This window comes from Mytilus edulis, chromosome 4 (genome assembly GCF_963676685.1).
Source record: "Mytilus edulis chromosome 4, xbMytEdul2.2, whole genome shotgun sequence".
Lineage (NCBI taxonomy): Eukaryota > Metazoa > Mollusca > Bivalvia > Mytilida > Mytilidae > Mytilus > Mytilus edulis.
The window spans coordinates 70824524-70833667 of record NC_092347.1 but is presented as its reverse complement, the minus strand read 5'-3'; positions in this window follow the sequence as shown (position 1 = coordinate 70833667).

Here is a 9144-nt window from a genome sequence, read left to right as displayed (position 1 = left end):
TATATACCAAGATAAAAATTTTGTATTTGCGCCAGACGCGCGTGTTGTCTGCGAAACACTCATCAGTGACGCTCAAATAAAAAAGTTAAGAATGAGGTTGAGGACCATAGGGCTTACAACAGGCATGATTTAATCCTTTCGTTGGATAACCATCCTAATTATATTATGAAATAAATACCATAACTGTTAATGTTTAATAAATTTTGAAATATCTATTCTATTCATCTTATGATATTTATTTTATAAAAATCGGTCGAGTAGGTACTCAGCAATGGGTTTTTTTTAAAACAGCAGAAATCTAATTTGATAAGAAAATGTCAGAGTATACGGCGTCAAAAATGTCAATTATACATGTTACGCCTTGCGACGCAATACCGTGCGTAACGTGACAATAAAACAAAATAAGAGATAAAATAGTTGCAGTTTCAGCTGTAACTGTGGTAAATGGTTTTTACTTGAACTTTTTTATTAAGAAATGAGAGGACTATGTTTCGAAAGACGATTTATTTAGTCCCTTTATATGACCATGTCTTTATGGAAGTCTTGTTGATGACAGAGCTTTAAGAAGACTCGTAAAATAATACAAATAGTTTTAAAGATTTTTTTCATTTTAGCTTGTAATTCAGTAACAATAATGCAATGCTTTTATCCAATCTTATACAAAATCTTCCTCAAAAACAATTAAAATTAAGCATTGAATCCCGGCCCATAACAGAGGCACGTAATGCATATGTATGTGATTGAGATGAATGTATTTGATTGCTAATGAGAGTACTATCTACTTGAGATCTAAAAGAATGGATGCAAGAATAAGTCACAATAAGAACTTTAACAATCAGCAAAACCCATACCATGCAATAAGCTATCAATACTTTATCATTGTATGACATACACAGACAGTAAACATATATAATATGCCAGCTATGCTGGCACTTATGGTAGAAGCATCGTTTTGGGACAAAGAACGATAACTCTTGCTAGACGACCCATCTGAAAAGTTTCGTCACTCTCGTTAAATCTCGTACGATTTTTTTTTTAATGGCTGCCAAAATTCTCGTTCCAACGCGATCCTGAAAAAACGGGACAGATCGGAATAATTTCGATGTTAAATACGTCATGAATTTTTATTTGTTTGCAAAAACAAGAATGCAGAAATTTTGGTAACTTGTGTAGTTTATTAAAATTTTATCGTACCACGGAAATTACCGAAGTTAGGACAACACCATCTGACGCCATGTTTCGTCTGCTACAACATTCCATTATCAGTGAGGTCAAAACAAAGCACCTACATAATCACAGGTACTGCATTTAAAAGTCACAAAATCATAGTAAACGATAACATATTTAGTGTAAAAGTTCCGTCCAGTCATAGGAACACAGTAAAAAACTCTGCAAGTAATACATTTCGGATTTTTTTTTATAATGGCCATGCGGTATGCGGGGTAAACTCCGGTGCACCGGTTGTGGTTGACCATGACTACTTATGTTCACCTGCCACATAATTCCCCATACCAACGAACAGTGATAATGACGTTGGTTATACTGTTGGATGTGATCACGGTAAGTCATGAAACCCACAGACTAATTCAAAACTTATGATAACCCCCCAGGGTACTCCTATGACTCTGGATGAACTCAAAAATTAAATTGGTGACCGTGTAACTATATTGTAAACAAGGATAGTCTAAAAAATAAGCACAGAATAAACTTTTGTCTGGTTCATAGAAAAAGTTGGTGAAAAAAACTCACAATATAGGTGCAATTTGTGTACTCTCATGTTAGCAACTTCACAACAGAACTACAAATTTATTTTCATGACCAAAACAAACAAAAAAGTACAAACCTAAAGGCAATAAAATGCTTTGCCATGCACAGCCTGATACGACCGCAGATGTATATTGAGCATATAAATAACACAATTTTTTTTTGTCAGTTGAAATCAAACATATTTTAATTTTGGATCCTTTAAACTTCAATATGGACTAATTTGAAAACAGGTAGCAGGTAGACCCACATATTTCTATTCAGCAGAAGTCTCTAACTACATATCTCCTTAATTTCATATGATAGTAAGTCCTACAAAAATATTGAAAATGTGTTCATTTAATTTTTTTCTAGCTTCTCTCATGTGAAAGCAGTACCTTTTTGGTCACTATTAATGTGTTGCGTCTAAATAAAAATTGTAACACTTTATAGTGACTGAACAGGTTAAACAAATACTTCTCAAGAAATCAAAAAAAGAAGACAACTTGAAACAGCACAGCCATGCCAGTATATGTATGTATAAAACTCAGATCAGAATAGCATAGACAATATGTTAGTTTTATGTCCTTGTGAATTTATTGTGAGGAAAGTTATCAATAATTCTGCAGATAATGCAATTCATTCAAGTGTTTTGTACATTGCTGTTAAAATTTTCACACAATCAGTGAAACATTCAAACAAGCTAAACTGAATTTTTATTACTGAAAGTTTCAAACATTGACAAATGTTTTATTTACCAAATAACTCATGTGTTTCTGTGAGAGAAAAAAAATCATGTGCAATTTTTGGAATTTAAGGGAAAGAAGATCCTTTTCTCGCTCTGGTGCATGTCAATTGTGAATATATACTTACCGTTACCAAATATATTTTCTTTATCATGATACTCACATCAACATTATCAAGAAGAACATGTACATCATAGGAAAAATGCACAGACTACAGATAAAATGTTCAAAACACCCTATTTTGAGTGCATCTCCTGCCAAATCTGTACTAGATGAGTATAATTGATGTAAATAAGGTAATTTTTGGAAGAGAACCACCCCCCCCCCCCCCCAAAAAAAAATACCCCCAATAATGTACTATAACCCCAAAATCAATTATTATCTTCCTTTTGAGTTTTGTGTATGAACCTCCTGGTAAAATTTCATGGAAATCCATTTACTTAACTCAAGTTATTGTCTGAAACCAAATGTGTTTTATTTAACATGCTTGTATTTCCATTTCCATTCTCAATTTTTTTTTTGCTGTCATATAAGAACTTGAAAAGTAAGCTACATTATGTACATGTAACAAAAAATATATTCAAGAAATGACATAAAACCGACTCTGAATTTAATAGTACATAATATTGATGTAGAACTCACAAACTGAAGATGATCAGAAATACAAATGTTTTTTTATTCGAGTCAGATTTTTTTTTACCGAAGCCCTTCAGCGCTATCATTTAAAATTATTTAGTCAAAATTTAACACTAGTATTAAGGTTTACCATAACAAATTGGCAAATACAGTCTTATTATCACCTAAATAATACTGTGTACAGACTGACATATGTGCGGTTTGGGAAGTTTTTATGTTTTTAGATATATAAAAGTTAAATTTATTTAGCATATCTGAAAGATAAAATCATTTTTGGCAAAGATCTGGATTCAAAATATTTTTTTGTCCTATGCTTTTTTATTCATCAATTTGGGAATCAGAATATTTTTTTCAAGAAAAATAGCATTTACCATCTGAACTTATAATTTTATTTTAGACATAAACAAAATGTTATTTGTTATAAGTGCCTTGGACATTCGTTCTGAACATGCATGAAATATTTGACACTGAACGTTAAACAACCAACAACCAATCATTATCTAGGACATTATAAAGCCCAGAGATGATTCCAGGTGTTTTCAAATGGGTCCCTTGAATATCAATTGGGAATTTTTTATGCATACAATCTAAGACGAAATAATATCATTTTCCTGTAAAAACGGAAAATGAATATTAAGTTAATTTCAAATGTACACTGATTGAAGAAATTAATAGATTCAGACCAGGGAAATTGTACATGAATATGATGCACTATCATCTTAACTTTGGTAAACGAGGCCTATTACAAAAACATAATATACCACAAGTACCAGCTAATATAAACCTATGGCAAGCCGTTTAGCTATTTATTCGAATTTCAAATTATCTCATGATATATAAAATATCTTATGTAATATATAAGATATCTCATATAATATATAATATTTATTTAAAATATCTTGAAGTACAGCCCGTAACAGAGAAGTGATCGAATTGATGTTTCTTTACCGTCAAAATTAGCTACGTTATCGACAAACTTAATTGAGTAGTGACCGAACTATTGGTACTTTAACGTTAAAAAGATTGACAATGCTGACAAACTTTCGTTCTTAATTCGAGCGTCACAGACGAGTCTTAAATAAAAGAAACGCGAGTCTTGCATACTAAATTTATGTCTTGTACTTTTATGACTTATATTTAGCATTGCAAACTGACATTGATTTTCATTGGCAAGAATAGGAACGAGAACGAAAATTGGGATTGGCTGGGGGAAGCTGTAAATGTGGGGGAGACCAAACTTTACATTCGTATAATCAAAGCTATATCGTTAGAACGAAACATTTTCATTGCTTAAAAACAGGTGTCAAGGGATCGCACTCCCATGTCTTTGATCTAGGAAGTTTTGGCTACAAACAAAAACATGTATTTCATTAAACAAGTGCAGTCCTCTCAATAATAGTATACAGTTTGGTATTTTCATGCACAGAAATTTTGAAGATATGAATACTTGTTAAATGTTTGGAATAATTGATTGCATTGTATATCGAGTACTATTAATTCATTTTAGGCGCTGCATTTCTAAAAAAAAATGTACTCTATAGCTGACAAAGAAGTGTGAACATTTTGCATTTATACTTCCACGGTCCACCGTGCTTGTGTAAATGAAACAACTAATTAAATAGGAACCAAATTTTGATAGAATCTTTATCGTTTCCAGTGAGTTCTTGAAAATGTTTGGTCGCCACGCTGAAATAAAATTTTGCAAAAGTTCTTTTTTAAGCTACTTGCCAAATCTAGACATATCTGCTGAAATTACCCTTGATTAGTCTCCTTCAAACGTTGAATCCGGCGACTTCGATCCTCAACCAAGACGATTGCCATTAGACAGCTTAGTTTAACATCTGACCTTCTTTTCTGAACATAGGCACTATCCAAGGCCAAATATGTTGTCAAAAATTCTTACTTTTGAAATCCAGAACTTACACGTATATGTTTTTCTTAAAACCTGAGTTAATTCCGACTTCGTATCATTATTACCAGAGACCCTTTATCAAGAAATAAAACTGGGATTATCTTTTTGTTGGTAGAGTGGAATTTTAATGTCCCGGATTGTCAGGTCTCGAAATTTATGACGTGAAAAAGCCCGCCGGAACTTTGGTTTTTAAATCTTCTTTTTTTTTCATGTAGAACGGTGTGAATTATTCAGCTTGAAGCAAGAAAACTTTTCGATCAAACGAAGGAATATCTGGTGTTAATTTACCAATTTTTGTCGAAATACACAAACATTTCTTCTTAACCGCGTTAATTGAACAACTTAGTGCATATAAACACACATCTGCTAAGGCACGAAACATTTGATTTTCAGGAGGGGAAAAAGGGGGGTATATAGTTATATATCTCAGAATGTCAGATTTTTGTGCCCCCGCCTTTAATCGACGGGTCATTAAGATTTACCCTTGTCTGTACGTCTGTACGTCCGGTCTATAAAATTTTTGTCATTTATATATCGGCTTGTATATGTCGGATTGGTTTGATATTTGGTCTTAATTAAGCTTTATCAAGGTGAATTGTACCGCGTCTCCCCTTTTCAGGTCCGTCATTCGTCTACTTCCTGTTTTGCGGGGGCATCTGTGTCTCATAGACACATTTTCTCTGTTTTCTATTACAGTTTATACAGGAAAATTTTGTTGACAATTTTTTTTTTCATATGACAAAATATTGAGGCAGCAGATTTTTTAAGTCAATATCAGGGTCAGAATATTGTTTTCTAAAAACTACCAGGCCCCTTCCTCAATAAAAATTAAATGGTCCGTGGCAAAAATAAAAAATTCCCACATGTTCAACTTCAAAATTTGACCAGATTCTATTCTTAACTGTCGGATAATATACTAGGATAACATAGAAAATGTCCTGTATGGGACTATTCTGTACTCATACTTCACGCGTAGTTGGGTACAAGTGTCCTCGTAGTGAACGCACCCAACTACGCGTGCAGTAAAAAAGTGTAACTCTAACGTCGGATACCGGGCAGTTTCTTTGTTATATCATGTACATTTCTTGTGTATGATTATATAATTTTTCACATGCCTGCACTCATTGACGATAATGTAAGGTGCTCTATTAGGGAAAAAATGGATTTCTAGAAAAAGAAAAAAAGAAAAAAAGAAAAAGAAATTTCGCCTTTTCTTGAGCCTGTTTTGTATACTTACATGTAGTTTAACAGATATGATCCAATGGAAATTTTCACATGGACCCTTCGGTAAATAGAAAAATGAAAAGATATGGGGTAATTTACAGAGAGACCACACTCCATCCATGAGAAAAATGGAGGGAATTTAAAAATCTAGAGGTCTCCACAAGGCTTTCAACAAGGGTGGAATCTCACTCCTTCTAAAAAGCTCTAAATCGCCCCAATGAACAAAGACATATGTTCGATTGAATAATGATTTCCTCTTAACAAATGATAGAAATTTCGGAGATCCCGTATATTTGATCCTTTACCGTTAAAATGAAAATGCCAATGACAGAGGTTGATTATAAAAAATGTTTTACTGTGTTAAAAAAACTTAAACAATGAAAACTTACACGTTGGACATGAAATATTTTTGTCGATAACTTAACTTATTCTGACGGTAAAGAAACGCGAATTCGATCACTACTCTGTTACGGGCTGTATATGAAGTATCTTATAAATATGTTTTGTATAAGATATCTTATATAATTTATTGGATATCATATTAAGAAAATTATATCTTATATCTTATAATTTATATATGATATCTCTAATAATATTTCTTATAATATATAAGATATCATAAATAATATTTTTTATAAGATATCTTATATAAAAAAGATATCTTATATAATATAGAAGATATCTAATATCGATTTTAAAATATATATCTTACATATATATACTTTATATAAGATATCTTACAAATATACTTTAGATAAGATATCTTATAAATATACTTTATATAAGATATCTTACAAATTTACTTTAATAAGATATCTTATATAGTTTATAAGATATCTTATATGATTTATAAGATATCTGATAAAGAAAATTATATATATCTCATAAATCATTTAAGATATCTCGTGAACTATATAAGATATCTTATAAACTTTATAAGACATCTTTCAAACTATATCAAATTTCTAATGAACTATTATATAAGATATCTTATAAAGTTTATGAGATATCTTGAAGTTAGATTAAATAGCAATTTGACGGCTTGCCATATTAACCAGTGAAAAAAATCATCCATTGGGTATTTTTTCAACAGATCATCTTTATAAACTTACCTTGATTTAAATGTATTTAAATAGAACTGGCCAATTGTCGAATTCAGAAAAGCAATTACAAAAGTATATATATACTTTAATTGATAAGATATTTAAAGCAATTGAACCAGTGAACTTTAAAATTATTTGGATCATTTTCATATCTTTTGAAACAGTTCCATAATGATGACATCGTATTTCAGGGGGAGGGGGGTTTCATTTCATGAATGGTCTATCATCAACGTTATTTTCTAAAACGCTCAAACTTTTGTCTTTTGCGGAAAAAATAGCAAAATATAAACTAATTTCTTCTACAAAACAAGTTTTAATCAAATTACATAACCGGCTCTGCTGGGCGATCTGCTTTTACCATTATAATTCATTCATCAATGTTATATCAAAAATTTGAATTTGCTCTTTGCCGAGGTTTGTTTTGACACCCATTTTGATCACCGTGTATCATCGTACAGCGGATATAGGTACTAACCAAGCGGACGAGTGATTTTGATCTTACACGGTAATGAAAAATCTTCGTTTTGTTCACATAATATCAATGTGTACTTCAATCTAAACATAATTGTTGTTTTTGGTCGTAGGTTGATGATTAGAGATGTCTAATTATTTTCCCAAAACAAGAACGATTACTAAAAGCATGTGCAAATACTTGTAAAAGAAGTTGGCCCTCGTCTCATCTGATATCATTCTATATTCATTGCAACTCTTTTTCTGATAGAAGGTCAATGTGTGTGTGTAATAAGTATAGCTGTTTCAATATTTGGCATTGAAATCTTTCATACATATATTTTATCCCTAAAGAAGCGTTGTGTACGGTGTTTAGCTGACCACATAAATCCTTATGTACGGTGCATAGTTAAGTTGTTGTACCCCGTACACAAAAACGTTATTTTCATACTCGTTTATTACCCAAACAGTTTCAAGGAATGAGTAATCACAGGTAGGTTTATGATTGGTAACTATTACTGTTGCCCTGTATTAGGTTTCTGTCAGATAAAACATGTAAATTTCTCAACAACTGTATCGAAATTGAAAGTGGGTGTTGACTTTCACAACTATTTGCGCATGAACAAGTTAATTGTTCTTATTTGAATATCAAAGTTGTTTTATGAATAGGAAAACAATCGATGCAAAAATTATTTAGGAGCAGGAATTTCAAATGTTGAGAAATGTACATTGAATATTGATAAAGTTAAACAAAGATCTTCGTTACCTTGTAAGGTCAAAATCGATCATGCCCGCTTGGTTAGTACCTATAATATATCCGGTGTACTGATGATACACGGTGTTGACAAAAAGCATATTTTTTATCAACCTGCTGAGCGATCTACTTTTACGAGACCAAATACTCCCATAACATTTTAACTTCAATTGAATCCGGCCGCTAAAATTGTTTACCTCATGTTGACATAATTAAATCGTTGTTAATAAAATGCGATCATAGTCAGAATTTTCATCCGGATTTTACTACGTTTTGACAACAAACTATGAAAAATTATAGTTGCTCTAATCAGTGACAGAAACTTTTCCGGAAATACCGATTTTTGTTTTATTTTCCTGAATTGGGAATTTATATTTACAAACAATTTGTTGGGGCCGCCGGCCGATTTAAGGGCCGTTTAGCGGCCCTAAACTATATAGTGGAATCATCCCTGAAAGCTGGCATTTAAGGTAGCGCCTTCCTCATATTAGTTATAAAAATATTGATAAGTTGGATACTCGTTCATTTCATATCAGGGATAATTGGAGATTTGGAAAACTGGTTTACAGTCGAACA